The following is a 20,261-nucleotide window of genomic DNA, read 5'->3' as shown; positions in this document are numbered from 1 at the left end:
TATGAACTTGTAGTAAATGGTTGGAGTTTTGATTGTATAAATTACTTAGCTTATGGATTTATAAATGTTGTTCATGTTTGTTAAGTTGGCTTGGGTTGACATAAATGTGAATTATCGGATGACGTGATATATGATTATAAACTGCACAGGTTTTATAGATGTGAATTTGATAGAATGTTTTTCAGTGTCCTCAAATGTGTATTTGGATCCTGGATGGATTTGTGTTGAAATTGTTTTAATATCATGGATATTTGAGGGGCGTGACAGAGGTGGTATCAGAGCATGATTTGAGGATCATTGAAATATTTGATATGTTGACGTGCAAAATATATTGAGGTCTAGTGAACTAAAATGATCGGTGGAAATTTTCTTTGATGTATTTTAGGAATCTAAGATGATGAGGACATTTGGTCCTCCGATTTCATTTGTTTCTAATTAATTAAGGGGAATGAAAGGATTGATCGGGGATATTGAATCAGAGTGGCGCAGCAGAAGCATGATGAACATAATTTCATTGGTGGTAGAAAAATGGATGATGCAAACAGAGAAGATATTGTTGAATCTCGTATTTTGATGATGAAACTACTTGATATATGTTTATGATTTAATCTGCGTTTTGAGTGACGCAGGGTGCTTCGATCAGGATGAGACAATTAAAGCAGGAACATCATGTTGTGCCGGAGGAACATGTCAGAAGATTGGATGTCGGGCCGGTGGATCGGTCGACGTATCGACAGAAGGCTTCGGGCCGTGGACTCGGGCATCGGGCCAAGAAGAGCAGGTATTGTGCTAAGGATATCGGAGTTGCGGAGTCAACTGGTCGATTGGGCAATAGGCTGCAGGAAAGGACGATGCGCCGAAGAATCGGACGAAGCGTCGAGGGACCAATGACATGCCGGACAACTTGGTTAATTGCTTAGGATTAATTGTCTCGATCGAAGTTTTTGTTTTGTGTGTGCAGGATTAACTACGATGAAAGTAAGACATGCAGCAGGAGTTGTGCCGGAGTCATGACAATGATCACATTGGGAGTTCGAGAGCTCGACGGAAGTTCGGACAGTCATCGGAGGTTCTGCGGGAACAAATCCGAGAAGTCCAGAAGCTTGCCAAAGGAGCTCGTCGGAACTTGCCAAGTGGATCGTCGCAGTCCAGGAGTTTGCCGGAAGTCCGCAGGAGCATCACCGAGGGTTCATCGGATGATCGACGGAAGTTCGCCGGAAACTCGCCGGAAGAAGCGAGTGACACACCGAAGCAAGCTGCAGAATATGTCTTAGGAAATAATCGTAGTTAGCACTTTGATTAAGTTAGAAATGGGAGGTGATCCCATTAGCTTAATCCTAGGGCAATTGGGCCCCTGAAGAACTCAAATTGGGTCGAATGGTTCAACCCATTCGGACCCAGGTTGCTGTGGGAGGTGCAACCGCCCAGGCAGGGAGGTAGCACCGCCCAGGCTATGTCTCCCAGCGAGACTGGGTGGTGCAACCGCCCCAGCCAAGAGGTGCAACCGCCCAGGGCTCAGTCTCCGAGCGAGACTGGGCGGTGCAACCTCCTATGTCAGGAGGTTGCACCGCCAGAGCTCAAGTTTCGAGCTCTGCCAGGCGGTGCAACCTCTCCAGTCAGGCGATGCAACCGCCTGAGCTCGGTCTTCGAGCTCTGGCAGAGAGGTGCAACCGCCCCTGACAGAGGTGGCACCGCCCAGAGGCTCAGTCTTCGAGCTCTACCAGGCGGTGCAACCGCTCCAGTCAGGAGGTGCAACCGCCTGATCCCGGAATTCCGGGATTTGATTGTTTTGAGCTCCAAATTTGAACTGGGTTGGGGCCTATAAATACCCCACCCATTCAGCACTGAAAGCATAGAACACACACTCGAAATCTTGCTATCTTTCTGTGTTTCTTAGAGCTCAAAACTGCTAGTTCTCCTCTTTCTATTCTTCAAGTTTGAGTTGTAAAGAGGGGAGAGAAAACTTCTGTAAGGGTTGTCTCCTAAGCCCGTCAAAAAGAGTGAATCTGTAAGAGGGTAGTTGGCCTTCGCCTATTGAAGGAAGGCTTCTAGTTGACGTCGGTGACCTCGTCGGTGGAGGAAGCCAAAAGTGGAGTAGGTCAAGACTGACCGAACCACTCTAAATCTCTGGTTTGCTTTTATTTTAAGCACTTTATCATTACTGCAAACCTCCTACATAGCTACTGCTCTCTACGCTTTTACGAACAAGTTTATAAGTTCTGATCTTTCTGAATCTGCATTCAGACGTAAATCGGTGTTTTCGTACGATCCTTACATTGCAGTTTACATTTACGTTTTGATTCTATTTATAACTGCAAACTGTCTTCTGCGCTTTTACGAACGAGTTTCTTTGCAGTTTACGTTTACGTTTTGATTCCATTTATAACTGCAAACTGCCTTCTGCGCTTTTACGAACGAGTGTCTAAGTTCAGATCTTTCCGAATCTGAGTTTAGACACAAACTGTGCTTAGACGCAATCTGCGCTTAGACGCAAACTGCGCTTAGACGCAAACTGCGCTTAGATGCAATCTGAGCTTAGACGCAAACTGCGCTTAGATGCAAACTGCGCTTAGACGCAATCTGCATTTTGACGCAAACTGCATTTAGACGCAAACTGCGTAAACTGCGCTTAGACGCAAACTGTGTTTAAACGTAAACTGCACTTAATCATAGGTAATCTTAGAATCGGCTTTTGCATCAAAATAGTTTTTATCGAACGAACGCAGCTTTCGTTTTTAATCGCTGAAAGATTTCCGCTGCACTAATTCACCCCCCCCCCCCTCTTAGTGCTCTCGATCCTAACAATTGGTATCAGAGCGGGGTATTTCTCATTTCGGATTTACACCCGAGAGAAATGGCTCTTCAAGAGGGCTTTTCGGTCTTTCGTCCACCGTTCTTTAACGGATTGGACTACACTTATTGGAAAACTCGAATGAGAGTTTTCTTGATTTCTCTAAATCTGGATTTATGGAATATCGTTGAAAACGGTTTTCAACTTCCCTCTAAACCGATGAACGAATGGTCGGATTTAGAGAAGAAGTATTTTTCTTTAAACGCAAAGGCTATGAATGCCTTATTTTGCGCTTTGGACAAAAATGAGTTCAATCGGGTTTCTTTGTGTGAAACGGCTTTCGATATTTGGCGCACTCTTGAAATCACGCACGAGGGAACTAGTAGAGTCAAAGACTCGAAAGTTAATATTTTACTGCATGATTTCGAGCTTTTTCATATGAAACCAAGCGAAACCGTTGTTGACATGTACACCCATTTTACGGATGTCGTCAATGGTTTAAAATCACTTGGTAAAAGCTTTTCGGATTTTGAACTCGTTAACAAAGTTTTGCGCTCACTTTCTAAAACTTGGAATTCAAAAGTAACTGCTATTCAAGAATCGAAAAACTTGAACCAATTTCCACTTGAAGAACTAATTGGTTCATTGATCACATATGAAATGACGTGCAATGCACGTGAAGAACTTGAGAACCACCTTCCAAAGAACAGGAAGGATTTGGGACATAGAACATTTGAAGACCACTCGAGCATAAGCTCAAGTGATGGTGAACTTAAACTACATATGAAACAAAAATTAAAAAGTAAAAAGAACGGAACTACTTGCTTTGAACGTAAGAAGAAGAACAAAAACTGGGATGAATCGAGCTCCTCTGAAGGCGAGTAGAAAATCAACAAAGGCGAGGTGGCAAACTACGCCTTTACGCCTTTCGACGCTGAGGTAATCAAAATGCCTTTAATTTACTTTGAAATTACATGATGCTTTTCATAAAGCATTTCTCCTTTTTTAATTTTCTTAAAAATTGCATGTTTAATAATTTTATAATGAAAATACAAACAATTAGGAATCATGCTTATCATTCTAGTAATTTTGAAAATAATCATGAAAATTGCATGTTTATGATAAACAAAATGATTTTGATTAAAAATACCTTATGAAATCATGTTATATGTGGTTGAGAAGTAATAATGTGTATCATGTTGATTTCCATTGTTATTTCTCGATTTTGAGTATATGAAATCATGTTTAATTTGAAGTTATGATTAATGAGTATATATTTTTGAAATTATGTATGATGATTCTTGATTATCGATTTTCATGATAATAACAATGGCTTTAAAAAAAAAAATTGATGCATGTTTTCTTAAATGAAAAGGCATGCTAACATGAAATCGACCACTTAAAATGAAACACTTAAAAAGGGAAAAATATATTATCAATGAAATCATGAATCTATTTATGTTATAAATTTTGTGAGCCATAAAAATGATTTTGATGATTCAAATTTGAAATGAGTTTTATTAAAATCATGATCTTGATTTTTCTCTTGAATGATTGTGACTTGTATTCCTTGATATGATTTTTATGCAATTCTTTGTATTTATGAAATATTTATCTCATCACCCAATTATTTCTTTTCAATATTCCTCAAGTGATGATATGAATGCATAAGATATTCATGAATTTATTTTGATGTATGCAAATGAGAAGTTTCGATCATGCATGGTAGGATGCAATGTGACAAATTAATACCATGATGATTTGAAATATTTATGATTTGGAATGATGCATATGCTTTTTATTATGATAATGTATGATGTGTATCATGAATGCTTAAAAAATTAAATAAATAAATGTTTATATCATGTTAGATGGTTTTACATATTATGCATGATAAGCTATAGTGATAAGTGAAACAATGATTGAAATAATATGAATGATGATTTGGAATCATGCATATAATAACGAGTTTATATGTTTTGAAAATGTGCATGTTTTAATTTGAAAATATAATGATGCACAAATGAGATTGATACTAACCTTTGTCATGATTTAAAAATTGATGTAAAGGGTTTTTCCCTTCTTTTTGACAATGACAAAAGGGGAGATAGCTAGCTTGCACAATTCAAGAAGAAAGCAAAAATTGCACTTCTCAAAAGAGAAGAAATTGCTATCTTGAACATCACCAAGAAGTGCTATCTTGCAAATCTTAAGACACACAAATGCAATCATGCAAAATTTGTAATTTTGCACATCATTAAAATTTATGATGCTTTGGTGATTATATATGTTCTAAAATGTTATAAAATTCACTAGCTTGCATGATGTAGAACTTAGCTATATTGAACATCACCAAGGAATGCTATCTTGCCTATCTCAAGAAGCAAAAAGTTAACTTGCACATCTAGCAAAACTTATATTTCAAGAAGCAAGAGTTGCTTTCTTGAACATCTCAAAATTGCTAGCTTGCGAGCCTTAAAATGTAGAAATTTTTTGCTAGCTTGAATATGGTAAACTTGCTATCATACTACCATGATGATGAGCATACCTTATCTTCATGATTATATTCGAAAAACTATGGCAAAAATATGTCCGAATGATTAAACGAGTTAAAATTATTTTTCAGACTTTTTTGATTGAATGATCAAATCACTTGATTGCCATAATAATTTTACACAATTACTTACCATGATTACATGTTGGAAATTATGTGCTTGAATACAAAAATTTCCATGATAATAAGCATGTTTTACCTTCATGATTGTAATTGAATATCTCTAGTAAAACCCTGTCCGAATGTATGAAAGTGTCAAATTTCATTTTCGGATTTTCTTGATCCTAACAATTGGATTTTCTTGATACATTATCCTCTTCCGAATTTAACAAGCATATGTCATATCAAGTTTAATTCACATCATTGATTTTTGACATATGGAATCATCTAGCAAATGCACTTATCATGTGAAAAATATTTTTCGAGAAACATATTTGATGATTCCCTCTTATAAAAGGAAGATATTTTTACATATAAGGATTTGACTCACTTACATATCTTAATCCTTGCAAAAATGAAGTGTGCTTTAATACCTTATCGATTTGAACTTCACATATGGCTTTCCTCCTTCATGTAAAAAGATAACAAATAAAAAGAAAGAAGCAATAAAAGCTATCTCCATGTCATGTTTTCCTCGAGATGTTTGCATAATTGGTATCCTATCACTCACTGTTGGAAAATGACATGAACCAACTTATGGCATCGCACTTATATTTAAAATTTGCTTATATCGGTCTCCTTGTTGTTGATGACAAAAGGGGAGAAATATATAAATTGATACTATGAGTGCCATATTTGAAGAATATGAATAGATGTTATGAATGCCATATTATGATGAGATATCAAAAGTAGCATTCATATGAATAGGTGCTATGAATGTCATATCATGTTAAGATATCAAGAACTTGAATCGCAATTTACATATTGATATCTTACCATTTGATGATAGCAAACTGCATGATGATAAAACTTGAGATTATATTTTTCATGCAATGAGTTAAACTTACATCACAAACACTTGATTGTGGTACTTCTCCTTTTTGTTGATGACAAAGGGGGAGAAGTATTTGATAACATGATAGGTTATGCATAAGTTTATGCATAAGTTCATGATAATGTGTTGCAAGTATTCATGATGAATATTGCAATGACTTGAATTCAGTTTGAATTCAAGGTTCTATCAATATGGCATATTGATAGGGGGAGTTTGTTTAAACTCTGGGAGTTAAGGTTAACTCCGTTTATGATGACATGTTGCTTAGATTTTTGAATCTAAGAGTTTCTATCAATATGGCATATTGATAGGGGGAGTTTGTTTAAACTCCGAGAGTTAAGGTTAACTCCGTCATCAAGTAGTTGTCATCATCAAAAAGGGGGAGATTGTTGAATCTCGTATTTTGATGATGAAACTACTTGATATATGTTTATGATTTAATCTGCGTTTTGAGTGACGCAGGGTGCTTCGATCAGGATGAGATAATTAAAGCAGGAACATCATGTTGTGCCAGAGGAACATGTCAGAAGATTGGACGTCGGGCCGGCGGATCGGTCGACGTATCGACAGAAGGCTTCGGGCCGTGGACTCGGGCATCGGGCCAAGAAGAGCAGGTATTGTGCCAAGGATATCGGAGTTGCGGAATCAACTGGCCGATTGGGCAATAGGCTGTAAGAAAGGATGATGCGCCGAAGAATCGGACGAAGCGTCGAGGGACCAATGACATGCCGGACAACTTGGTTAATTGCTTAGGATTAATTGTCTCGATCAAAGTTTTTGTTTTGTGTGTGCAGGATTAACTACGATGAAAGTAAGATATGCAGCAGGAGTTGCGCCGGAGTCATGACAATGATCACGTTGGGAGTTCGAGAGCTCGACGGAAGTTCGGACAGTCGTCGGAGGTTCTGCGGGAACAAATCCGAGAAGTCCAGAAGCTTGCCAAAGGAGCTCGTCGGAACTTGCCAAATGGATCGTCGCAGTCTAGGAGTTTGCCGGAAGTCCGCAGGAGCATCACCGAGGGTTCATCGGATGATCGACGGAAGTTCGCCGGAAACTCGCCGGAAGAAGCGAGTGACACACCGAAGAAGCTGCAGAATATGTCTTAGGAAATAATCGTAGTTAGCACTTTGATTAAGTTAGAAATGGGAGGTGATCCCATTAGCTTAATCCTGGGGCAATTGGGCCCCTGAAGAACTCAAATTGGGTCGAATGGTTTAACCCATTCGGACCCAGGTTGCTGTGGGAGGTGCAACCGCCCAGGCAGGGAGGTAGCACCGCCCAGGCTATGTCTCCCAGCGAGACTGGGCGGTGCAACCGCCCCAGCCAAGAGGTGCAACTGCCTAGGGCTCAGTCTCCGAGCGAGACTGGGTGGTGCAACCTCCTATGTCAGGAGGTTGCACCGCTAGAGCTCAAGTTTCGAGCTCTGCCAGGCGGTGCAACCTCTCCAGTCAGGCGGTGCAACCGCCTGAGCTCGGTCTTCGAGCTCTGGCAGAGAGGTGCAACCGCCTGATCCCGGAATTCCGGGATTTGATCGTTTTGAGCTCCAAATTTGAACTGGGTTGGGGCCTATAAATACCCCACCCATTCAGCACTGAAAGCATAGAATACACACTCGAAATCTTGCTATTTTTCTGTGTTTCTTAGAGCTCAAAACTACTAGTTCTCCTCTTTCTATTCTTCAAGTTTGAGTTGTAAAGAGAGGAGAGAAAACTTCTGTAAGGGTTGTCTCCTAAGCCCGTCAAAAGGAGTGAATCTGTAAGAGGGTAGTTGGCCTTCGCCTATTGAAGGAAGGCTTCTAGTTGACGTCTGTGACCTCGTCGGTGGAGGAAGCCAAAAGTGGAGTAGGTCAAGACTGACCGAACCACTCTAAATCTCTGGTTTGCTTTTATTTTGAGCACTTTATCATTACTGCAAATCTCCTACATAGCTACTGCTCTCTACGCTTTTACGAACAAGTTTCTAAGTTCTAATCTTTTCGAATATGCATTTAGACATAAATCGATGTTTTCGTACGAACCTTACATTGCAGTTTACATTTACGTTTTGATTCTATTTATAATTGCAAACTGTCTTCTGCGCTTTTACGAATGAGTTTCTTTGCAGTTTACGTTTACGTTTTGATTCCATTTATAACTACAAACTGCCTTCTGCGCTTTTACGAACGAGTGTCTAAGTTCAGATCTTTCAGAATCTGAGTTTAGATGCAAACTGCGCTTAGACGCAATCTGCGCTTAGACGCAAACTGCGCTTAGACGCAAACTGCGCTTAGACGCAATCTGAGCTTAGACGCAAACTGCGCTTAGATGCAAACTGCGCTTAGACGCAATCTGCATTTAGATGCAAACTGCATTTAGACGCAAACTGCACTTAAACGCAAACTGTGTTTAAACGTAAACTGCACTTAATCATAAGTAATCTTAGAATCAGCTTTTGCATCAAAATAGTTTTTATCGAACGAACGCAGCTTTCGTTTTTAATCGCTGAAAGATTTCCGCTACACTAATTCACCCCCCCCCCTCTTAGTGCTCTCGATCCTAACAGATATTTGGTGTACAAAATTGTTCTGATGATTAAAAGATTTCTTTTGCCACATTATATTGGAAGTAGAGGCTGATCATTAATGGGAACAATGAAAAGAATTTTTGAAGATCAGTAGCGAGAATGATAAGGACAAGTTTACCAATAAAAATATGATTGGAAATGAATCAGAAAGTAATACACAAAAGGGTTAAGACATTTGGATTTGAAATGAGAAGTCACCACAAAAGACTCAATTATGTATGAATTACAAGTTGAATTATGAAAAAATTTGTGTTTTCGGGTGACTGGAGTTTATTTTGTTTGTAGAAAGTTGGATCATAAAATAAAAGACTGCCCTTTGAACAAGAAGAAAGAGTCACTGCCTCTTAAATCATCAGCCCATGTCAGAGTGTATGCTATCACTGAATATGATTCTAAAACTTCTGAATTAGTAGTCGAAGGTATTATGTATGTTTATGAAAGAATGCAAATATTTGTTTGACCATGGGTCCTATCTACAATTTGATTCATAATATTTTGCTTATCACTTGGGCAATCAACTTAGACCACTGGATTATATGCTATAAGTAAATATGACTATCGAGGATTCTTTGATAACAAACTTGAATCTGGTCCTCTTGTCTGATTTTTATTGGAAAACTTGAACTTTTTGCTGATTTAGTTCTCCTAGAGATTTGGAATTTTGATATTATACTTGGTATGAATTGGCTATCTTCTTATCATACCAGTATGAATTGTTATATAATTAATGATCACTTTTTGCATATTAGATCAGCCCATCTTTTATTTTGAAAGTATTGGATATGATTTATCTCCTTGCCTAATGTATCCCAAGATGATTTGCCTGAATTACCTCTAAAAGTGACTTTGCTTTTGATTTGGTCCTTGGGACAATCCTAAAATCTAAGCCTCTCTACAGAATGATATCATTTGAGTAAGCAGAATTAGAAAAATAACTACAAGAACTATTAAATAAGGATTTTATTTGGCTTAATATTTCATCTTGGGGTGCTTGTTAGGACTCTAGCTAGGAGAGTCCTAATTGAGAGGGACATTCTATTAGGACTCTAGCTAGGAGAGTCCTAATTGAGAGGGACATTCATGTAGAAGGTTGTTTCTTAGAGAAAAATAAGGAATTGTAAAGGAATATGAGTCTTGAGTAGGAGTCTTATTAGGAGTTGGTTAGAAGTAGGAGTCTTGAGTAGGAGTCCTATTAGGAGTTAGGGTTTAGAAGCCCTATAAATAGTCATGTATTCCTCCTCTTTTTATAAGCAATAGATGAATATTTTCTGCAGCCTTTGAGCAGCAACTTGGAGGGAGGAACCCCTATAGAGTTCCAAGGAGGCCGATCCCCTAAAGAGATCAACCCCAAGTTTAGAATCTGCAAAGGTTCTAACACCTGGTATCAGAGCAACATTCTTGGCATCTCACTACCCTTCCATAACCATCCATCAACCCTCCACAACCGCCCAAGCAATTCCCACAATTGCTTAAAAGATTGTCGCCAAATTCCACCGTCATCTCCACCACCACAGATCATCCTTTGATCTCCCCGTGAATTGCAACAGGTTCTGGTTTCCTACCATACTGCTGCTGCAATTTAGTTATCCCTATTCGAAAATCCAAAAAAAAAAAAAATTTTCGTTCCTATATTGCTGCAAATTTTCATCGTAAGTTGCTGAAATTTTTCGACGAGAATTCTGTTATCTCAACTTACACTAATTTTCTTGCTGTTACTGCCAAAATTTTGTTGATTAAATTGGACATCCTTGCTGTCATATAAACTGAGATATTACTATCAATTCCCTCCTCAAATCTCTCAAATTTTTTATGGAGATTTCGTCGAGAAACCGTTGTTTCTTCGACAATAATTCTGCTCTTACAAGACAACACAATTCTGCAGCAAACTTTCACTGATTTCTATCAAACCTATACATGCCTTTAACCCATCAACAAAAGAGAGATCTTAACATCACAGATTTGGAGTCATATACTATGGCATCTGAGGAGGCAATCAATGCTAAATTTGAAGCCTTTGAGGCACGAATGGAGGATAAGATTCAGACTCTCCTTACCGAATTCAGTTTGGGCCGACCACCAAGCCCAAAGAAATCACATCAAGGAGAGAGCTCTAACCAATCACATCATGCCCAAAGAGATGACTTCCAAGAGAGGGGAGGCTCTATGACCGACCCCAACTATTCGTGCATGAGAGTGGACTTCCCTAGATGGGAAGAAGGAGACCCAATTGGTTGGATCTCGCACGCAGAGCGATATTTTTGGTACCATAAAATTACGGATGCATCCATGGTGGAAATTGTAGCTATACATCTTGAAGGGGATGCCATACAATGGTTTGACTGGTTTGAACACACTTATGGAGTCCTTTCATGGCGACAATTCAAAGAAGGACTACTGATCCGCTTCGGACCAACTTATTACGAGAAAATTGACGGACAACTAGCAAAGATCCGACAAACCTCCACCATTCAGGAGTACTAGACCAGGTTTGAAAGGTTATCTAATCAAACTCGTGATTGATCTGAAAAATAGTTATTGGGGACCTTTATTGAGGGCTTAAAGCCGGAGATCCGGGGAGAAGTTAAGGCGCAACAACCTTACACGCTTATGGCAGCCATCTCTTTCGCACGACTTCAAGAGGAGTGATTGAACCATGAAGCCCGGAGGACTAGGATCACTCCACGACCTACAATACTAAAGCCCTCAACCCCCCTACTATCAACCGAGTCCCTGCACTGAAAAGGTTAACAAGAGAAGAACTTTGGGAGCGATCTGCGAAGGGGTTATGTTGGCATTGCGACGAGCCATGGAGCCGCGAGCATCGCTGTAAAAAAGGTTGACTTCTTATGATTGAACCAGTAGAAGAAGAGGTCATTGAACATCTAGAAGAGAGCCTTGAACATGAAGAAGAAGGTATGAAAGAAGAGCCACAGCTGACCGACATTACGGTACACGCACTAGCCGGCTACTCAAATCCGCAAACGATGAAAGTTGGAGGCCTTCTTAAACAACAGCCGATCACTGTTCTTATCGACACGGGTAGCACTAATAACTTCCTGAATAGTAAGGTTGCTGCTCGGATGGCACTGCATATTGAAGGTTGCAGCAAGTTCGATGTAAAGGTTGCCGACGGCAGAATCCTAAAGTGCGACCAAAGATGCCCGCAGGTGAAACTATTACTACAAGACCAAGAAATTATCATCGATTTCTTCCTCCTACCAATCGATGACTATGAGGCAGTGCTTGGTATAGAATGGCTGACTACACTAGGTGATGTCTCTTGGAACTTTTCTAAATTAATTATGAAATTCTATTGTAAGGGCAAACAGATCATCCTACGCGGGAAGTGCGGAAGCAACGTTACCACTGTTTCGATCCAACGAATGGAGAAAGTTTTACATAAGGTAAATGGTGGCTTTTTGATGCACCTCCAGCAGCAACCAGAGGGGAAGAAAATAGAAATTGAAGATCAAAATCTTGCCCAATTGCTTACTGAATTTGTCGACATATTTGCTGAACCGCGTGGTCTTCCTCCTTCTCGGCAACATGACCATCGAATTCCAATCCTTTCGGGCAAGCCACCAGTGAACACTCGACCGTACCAATATCCTCACCTCCAGAAAGATGAAATTGAAAAGATCATAAAGGAGATGCTTGAAACAGGGGTGATTCGGCCAAGTTGCAGCCCCTATTCCTCACCGGTGCTACTTGTACGCAAGAAGGATGGAACTTGGCAGATGTGTATCAACTACCGAGATTTAAATGGCATCACCATCAAGGAAAAATACCCAATACCAATGGTGGATGAACTTCTTGATGAATTGAAAGGAGCTCGAGTCTTCACGAAGTTGGACCTCCGATCCGGTTACCACCAAATTTGGGTATGTGACGATGACATTCCAAAAACTGCATTTCGCACACATGATGACCATTATGAATTCTTGGTAATGCCTTTTGGACTCACTAATGCTCCTTCAACCTTTCAAAGTCTCATGAATGATATATTTCGGAGCTTTCTTCATAAATTTGTGCTGGTATTTTTCGATGATATTCTCGTTTATAGCCCTTCTCTTGAGACTCAGTTTCAGCATTTACAGATTGTTTTGACGATCCTTCAGGAGAATACTCTTTTTGTTAAGCAACCAAAGTACAGCTTTCTCCAGCAAAAAGTAGAGTACCTTGGGCATATAATATCAGAAGGAGTGGCGGTAGACCCAACAAAAATTGAGGCAATGCAAGGCTGGACGAAACCTACAAACGTGAAATTACTGCGGGGGTTCCTTGGACTAACGGGCTACTACCAAAAATTTGTTAAGGACTATGGGAAGATTAGTGCACCACTCACTTCTTTACTGAAAAAAGATGCTTTCCAATGGTCAGACAAAGCCTCTACTGCCTTCGACAAACTTAAAGCAGCCATGACAACGACGCCGGTGTTTGCACTACCAGATTTCAATAGACCCTTCATCATTGAGGCCGACGCATCTGGAGTCGGAATTGGAGCCGTTCTCATGCAAAATGGTCAACCACTCGCATACACTAGCAAGGCATTATCTCCCTCCCATCAAAACATGTCAGTATATGATAAGGAGATGCTTGCCATTGTACACGCAGTAACGAGGTGGAGACCCTACCTGATCGGCCGACGATTTCAAATTAAAACTGACCATAAAAGCCTCAAGTACTTTTTGGAGCAAAAGATATCATCCCCTGAGCAGCAAAAATGGGTAACCAAACTTCTTGGATTTGATTATGAAATTATTTACAAAAAGGGGAAAGAAAACGTTGTTGTAGATGCACTCTCATGGCTACCTGAACAAGCTAAGGTTTCAGCCATCTCCCTTCCTACCACCGGTCTCCTCGAGGACATTAGGGAAGAATGGAAGAAGGATCCAGAGATCAGCAACATCATAAAAAAAATGGAGGAGGATCCAAGTACAATAACCCACTACACTTGGGATTCGAGGGATCTACACTATAAAGGTCGCATTGTGCTTATACCTGACTCCCCTTGCATCACAATCATCTTGCATGAAATGCACTCCATACCTTCAGTAGGGCACTCTGAATTCCTAAGAACCTACAAAAGAGTGAAGCAAAATTTTTATTGGAGAGGGATGAAAAAAATTATTACTGAATATGTGGCACAATGTGATGTATGTCAACAGCACAAGGGTGAAACTGTGGCAAATCCAAGGAAGCTACAACCACTACCCATACCAGACTCAGTGTGGACTGACATCTCCATAGACTTCATTAAAGGGCTGCCATCTTCCAAAGGTAAAAGCACGATTCTCGTGGTGGTTGATCGACTTACGAAATATGCTCATTTTTGTGCTGTGAGAAATCCCTACACTGCTGCTAGTATTACCCAGATTTTCATAGAAAATATTGTTAAACTGCATGGGATGCCAAGGTCCATCGTAAGTGATCGTGACAGGATCTTCACTAGTAAATTTTGGACCGAGTTATTTCAGTTACAAGGCACCAAACTCAAGATGAGCACAACGTATCATCCACAAACTGATGGCCAAACAAAGGTGGTAAATAGGTGCTTAGAGACGTACCTCCGGTGTTTCGCTAGCGACCGACCAAAAGAGTGGGCGAAATGGCTTCCCTGGGCCGAATGGTGGTATAATACTACATATCATTCATCTACAAAATGTGCCCCTTATAAAGTATTGTATGGTCGACCAGCCCCTGTGATTCCAAAGCATGTAATTGGCTCGGCCAAGGTAGATCAGGTTGACCAAAAATTGATTGATAGGGACAAACTCTTACAACTGTTAAAAGATAATCTTTCTACCGCTCAAGCCAGAATGAAGCAGCAAGCTGACACACGACGAAGTGAAAGAGAATTTTCAGTGGGAGATTGGGTTTATCTTCGCCTACAACCATACAAGCAACTCTCTATCAACACTCGAGCATCCATGAAGCTATCCCCACGTTTTTATGGGCCCTATCAGATCATAGAGCATATTGGAGCCGTGGCGTACAAACTTAAATTACCTGAGGATGCCAAAATTCACCCTGTCTTCCACGTATCATGCCTAAAGCCCAAGTTGGGAGAACACGAGTCACCCCAGATCCAACTGCCCAATACAACTGAGGATGGAGTTATTCAAGCCCAACCACAAGCCATCCTCGATCGTAGGATCGTGATGTGTCGCCGACATCCATCTACTGAAGTACTAGTGCATTGGAATAATCTACCACTTGAAGACGCCACATGAGAACCATATGAGGAGCTAAAGACCCGGTTCCCTGAGTTCATGGAATCTCAGCCTTGAGGACAAGGCTGATTTGAAGAGGGCGGGTCTGTTAGGACTCTAGCTAGGAGAGTCCTAATTGAGTGGGACATTCTGTTAGGACTCTAGCTAGGAGAGTCCTAATCGAAAGGGACATTCTGTTAGGACTCTACCTAGGAGAGTCCTAATTGGGAGGGACATTCATGTAGGAGGTTGTTTCTTAGAGAAAAATAAGGAGTTGTAAAGGAATAAGAGTCTTGAGTAGGAGTCTTATTAGGAGTTGGTTAGAAGTAGGAGTCTTGAGTAGGAGTCCTATTAGGAGTTAGGGTTTAGAAGCCCTATAAATAGTCATGTATTCCTCCTCTTTTTATAAGCAATAGATGAATCTTTTCTGCAGCCTTTGAGCAGCAACTTGGAGGGAGGAACCCCTATAGAGTTCCAAGGAGGCCGATCCCATAAAGAGATCAACCCCAAGTTTAGAATCTGCAAGGGTTCTAACAGTGCTCCGGTGTTAGTTAAAAAGATGGATGGAACATTGAGGCTTTATATTGATTATAGACAGTTGAATCAGGTGACCATAAAAAAATGAGTATTCTTTAAAGTGACGACTTGTTTGATTAACTGTAGAGTGCACAGGTATTTTCAAAAATTGATTAAAGGTCGGGTTACCATCTATTGAGGATCAAGGAGGAGGATATTTCGGACACTCTTGGATAATTGTGTAATTGTATTGTGTTGATGAAACTATTTGAGAGCATGAGGAGGAAATAAAGAAATCACAATCCTCATATTTTCATCGATTGAGCTATGACCAATTTAGAGGAATAAATTTTCTTTTAAGGGGGGGAGAGTGTAATTTCCCTCACTTTTAAAAATTTATTAATAAGGATTTATATGTAAATTGGAGGACCTATATGTAAATATAAAAATTTTAAGGACTAAACTGCTAAGTTGCAAAATGAAAAGAAAATAAAGAAAATCAAAAATTTCGGTTTTATCCCACCGCCTCCCATGCTCTCTGTTCTCGAGACAGAGAGAGGAGCGGTGGGGAGTGGGGAGAAGAAGAGGGGAGAAGAGAAGAAAAGAAGAAGAAGAAGAAGAAGAAGAAGAGAGGGAAGAGGGAGAGGAAAGAGAGATAGCTGCAGCAGCTAGGGCTGCAGCACCTCTGTTTTGTGTAGGAGGAAACAGAGGAGTTCATGTGTGGGGGCGTCGGAGAGGAGAAGGGAAGAAAAGGAGAAGAAGAGAAGAAGAGAAGAAGAAGAAGAAGAAGAAGAAGAAGAAGAAGAAAAGAGGAGGTGGTTGCGGCAAGGGCTGCAGCGAGGAGCTGTGGGGCGTTGGGGAGGAGAAAGGAAGAAGAGAAGAAGAAGAAAAGAAGAAGAAGAGGGAAAAGAAGAGAGGAGGAAGAGGAGGGAGAAGAGAAGAATAGAAGAAGAAGAAAAAGAGAGGGAAGTGGGAGAGGAGCGAGAGGTGGCAGCAGCTAGGGCTGCAGCACCTCTGTTTCTTGCAGGCAGAAACAGAGGAGACGAGGTGTGGGGTGTTGGGGACGAGAAGAAGAAGAAGAGGAAAAAGAAGGATGGCTGCGGCATGGGCTGCAGTGAGAAGGTGTGGGGTGTCGGGTAGGAGAAGGGAAACAGAGGAGAGGGTGTGTGTGACGCCGGGGAGGAGGAGGGAAGAAGAAGAGGAGAAGAAGAAGAGAAGGGAAAGGAGGAGCTGCGGCTGCAGCGGTGGCAGCTGCAGCTGGAAGAGAAGGAGAGGAAGAGATGGTGAGGAAGAAGAGAAGAAGAAGAAAGGAAGGAGAAGGAAGAGGAGAAGGGAAAGAAGCAGCTACGGCTGCGGCTGTGGTAGCTACAGCTGTGGCAGGGAAAGAGGAAGAGGAAGGAAGAAGAGAAGGAGAGGAAGAAGAGAAGGGGAAGAAGGGGCTGCAGCTGCGGCGATGGTAGCTGCAGCTGGAAGAGAAGAAGGAGAGGAAGATGAGTAGGGGAGGAAGAAGAGGCTACGACCATGGCTGAGGCTGCGACAGCAGCAGTGCAGCTGGGAAAGAAGAGAAGGAAAGGAAGAAGAGAATGGAAAAGCGAAGAAGAGAGGAAGAGGAGAAGGGGAGGCAGCTGCGGTAGTGGCAGCTGCAGCTGGAAGAGAAGGAGAGGAAACATAGCAGGGGAGGAAGAAGAGGCTGCGGCCGTGGTTGCGATTGCAGCTGCGGCTGCTACGTTGGCTGCGGTAGCTGCAGCAGTGGTGGTGGTTGCAACTGCTGCTTTTGGGAAACAGAAAGAAAGAAAAGGAAAAAAAAAAGGGGCCGTGGCCGTGATTGCGGCTGCTGCGGTGGTGGCAGCTGCGTCAGCGGCAGCTGTGTTTGGAAAAGACAACGTAGGAACGAGAGAAGGGAGGAAGGAAGTAGTGCAGTGGAAGGGGCTGTGGTTGTGACAGCAGTTGCGGTCGTGGCTACGACTGTGGTAGTGGCAGCAGCGATGGCTGCGACAGCTGTGTTTGAAAAAGAAAACGATGGAATGAGAGTAAGAGAGAGTAGGTGACTATGCCTCTATGTTCTGCATGAGCTGCAGTTGTGGAGGAAAAAGAGAAGACATATGTAGAACACGGAACAGGGAGAGGACACGGAGGAAAAGTAGAAGGATTTGGGCTGACACCTTCTTTGGATCTTCGGATCGAAATCTTTGAAAGGCAAGTTTCCTAATCATTTCTCCTGTAATTGTTATAATTTTTCTTATTGCAAGTATTATGATCTTCCTCGTGCAAGTGTTCTTATCTTTCCTATTGCAAGTGTTCCGATCCTTCCTATTGCAAGCTTTCAATTCTTTCCTATTGCAAGTTTCCCGATCATTTCTCCTGTAATTGTTCTAATTTTTCTTATTGCAAGTGTTTCGATCCTTTCTATTGCAAGTGTTTCGATCCTTTCTATTGCAAGTGTTTCGAACCTTTCTATTGCAAATGTTTTAATCCTTTCTATTACAAGTGATCCGATCCTTCCTATTGCAAGCTTTCTAATCTTTCCTATTGCAAGTGTCCTGATCTTTCCTTACTGTAATTTTTTCTCTACATTTGCTTTGAATATAAGGAACTTTGAATTGTTCTAGCCGTACATTTGATATATCTCCTGTTTAGACGTAACGATCCGAATCTGTGCAACTTCTGAGATTTTGACCTTTCTACCTTGTTATGATTATAACTTCATGTATTGACCTCTGATTTGGACAAAAATTATTTGATCAGAATATAGACTCATAAACCTTTCTTTTGATAGCTTTCTTGAGTATATTGGAGCATGATTGATAGTATGAATCATTTGTTCAATGTGCCTCTTGAATTCTGTCAGAAATCGAGATTTGGTCGATTTCGCATATTCTGGTTTTATTCCTTTGGAAATTGATATCCTTTAGGTTTCTTATTCAATTGAGCTTTATATTACTACTTTGAATTCTTGTATGCTCTTGTCCTACATGTATTTGGATATCTAAATCTGTTATGTAAACTTCATGTTTGTATCGTAATGTTTCATAAAGGCACATGTACATTTCATTGTTCCGCATATGCTTCCGATATGTCCAAATTTATTGTTCACAATACCCTTTTGTACTCTGGTGTTTGTGGGATTATTTGGACCTTTTGCCAGAAATGATAAAGGATATGTGCTTAGAGCCCGCGATGCTCTAGATTATGTTTGGTGGTCATTTAGAAATGGATAGACCATATTATGTTTGGAATCCCACTTCACCTTCTATCTGTTTGATATGAAATTCAGAGCCGACCTAGCACTTGGGTAGGGTGAGAGGGCTCGAGTAGGAAAGGGCTACCCGTGGATGGAGTCGAGAACTCATCACGGCGTGAAGCCACCACTGAGTTAAACCTCACATGCACTATGCTAGGGTACGACGTTTGAGCTTCTGTTTCGTATTTTGTATTGATATACTCCAAAATTTTTCCTATGCCATTGATATACTTCAAAATGCTTCACATACCATTGATATGTTCCGAAATGTTCCATTTGTCATTGATATGCTCGGAACATCTCGTACACTATTGATATGCTCCAATTACGCTATGCTCCATTTGTTATGAACCAAATATGTTATGAATGAAATGACATTTGCGATTCTGTATCTAATGAGATGATATCCTTGAATCTCTTGGATTCTGTCTTGCATTGTGATAACTTGTTTGTTTGAAACTGTCCCTTCTCGTGCTATATATGCTTTGTTACTTGCTGAGCTATTTTTAGCTTACTCTGTTGTTATATAAATCTTTCAGGTCAGCTTGTCACTCTTTGAGGTGTTTGAATTGGGCTGAGGCAGTGGAGAGCTATTTTGAATTATGGGCAAGTCTTGTTGGTTATTATGTTATTGTTGTATAAGTATATTTTGTATGTAATGAAATATTGTCGATGAATCGAAATGGATATACTGTGTAAAAGTGTTAGAAGATCTCTCTTATTTGAAATTTCGGAATGTTAAGTCCAGTTTACGATGATATGAACTTGTGGTAAATGGTTGGAGTTTTGATTGTATAAATTACTTAGCTTGTGGATTTATAAATGTTGTTCATGTTTGTTAAGTTGGCTTGGGTTACCATAAATGTGAATTATCGGGTGACATGATATATGATTATAAACTGTATAGGTTTTATAGATGTGAATTTGATAGAATGTTTTTCAGTGTACTCAAATGTGTGTTTGGATCCTGGATGGATTTATGTTGAAATTGTTTTAATATCATGGATATTTGAGGGGCGTGATAGTTATTGCATAAAAACATCTTCGATTAGAGACCCTGTAAAAAGACATTATTAACATCCAATTGTCATAATTGCCAGCCCTTAGTGGTAGCCGACTCAATATAAGCCAGATTGTAGTGGGCTTAACAACGAGGCTAAATGTCTCAGTAAAATCAACTCCAGGTCTTTGATGAAACCCTTTGGCGATGAGACGTGCCTTATATCGGGCAATAGAGGCATTTGGGTTCTGCTTAATTCGAAAGACCCACTTATGCTCGATGATGTTTTATGTATGATGAACGGGTACTAGGTCCCATATTGAGTTATGGAGGAGGGCATTATATTCCTCACACATTGCAGTACGCAATGCGAATATTTTTGGGCTTGAGT

At 40.6% G+C, this 20,261-nt stretch overlaps 1 long non-coding RNA gene across 1 annotated transcript; it reads left to right on the top strand.

The window, feature by feature from the left end:
* The first annotated feature begins 18,876 nt into the window (after positions 1-18,876).
* LOC135593462 (uncharacterized) lies at positions 18,877-19,712 on the top strand. The gene is made up of 2 exons (XR_010479607.1): positions 18,877-19,028; positions 19,410-19,712. It is a non-coding gene; the product is annotated as an uncharacterized LOC135593462 (long non-coding RNA).
* The last annotated feature ends 549 nt before the right edge of the window (positions 19,713-20,261 follow it).

The sequence above is a fragment of the Musa acuminata genome, chromosome BXJ1-9 (assembly GCF_036884655.1).
Source record: "Musa acuminata AAA Group cultivar baxijiao chromosome BXJ1-9, Cavendish_Baxijiao_AAA, whole genome shotgun sequence".
NCBI classification, from domain to species: Eukaryota; Viridiplantae; Streptophyta; class Magnoliopsida; order Zingiberales; family Musaceae; genus Musa; species Musa acuminata.
Note: the sequence above shows the minus strand (reverse complement) of the source record. Positions and strands in the feature narration are given on the sequence as shown.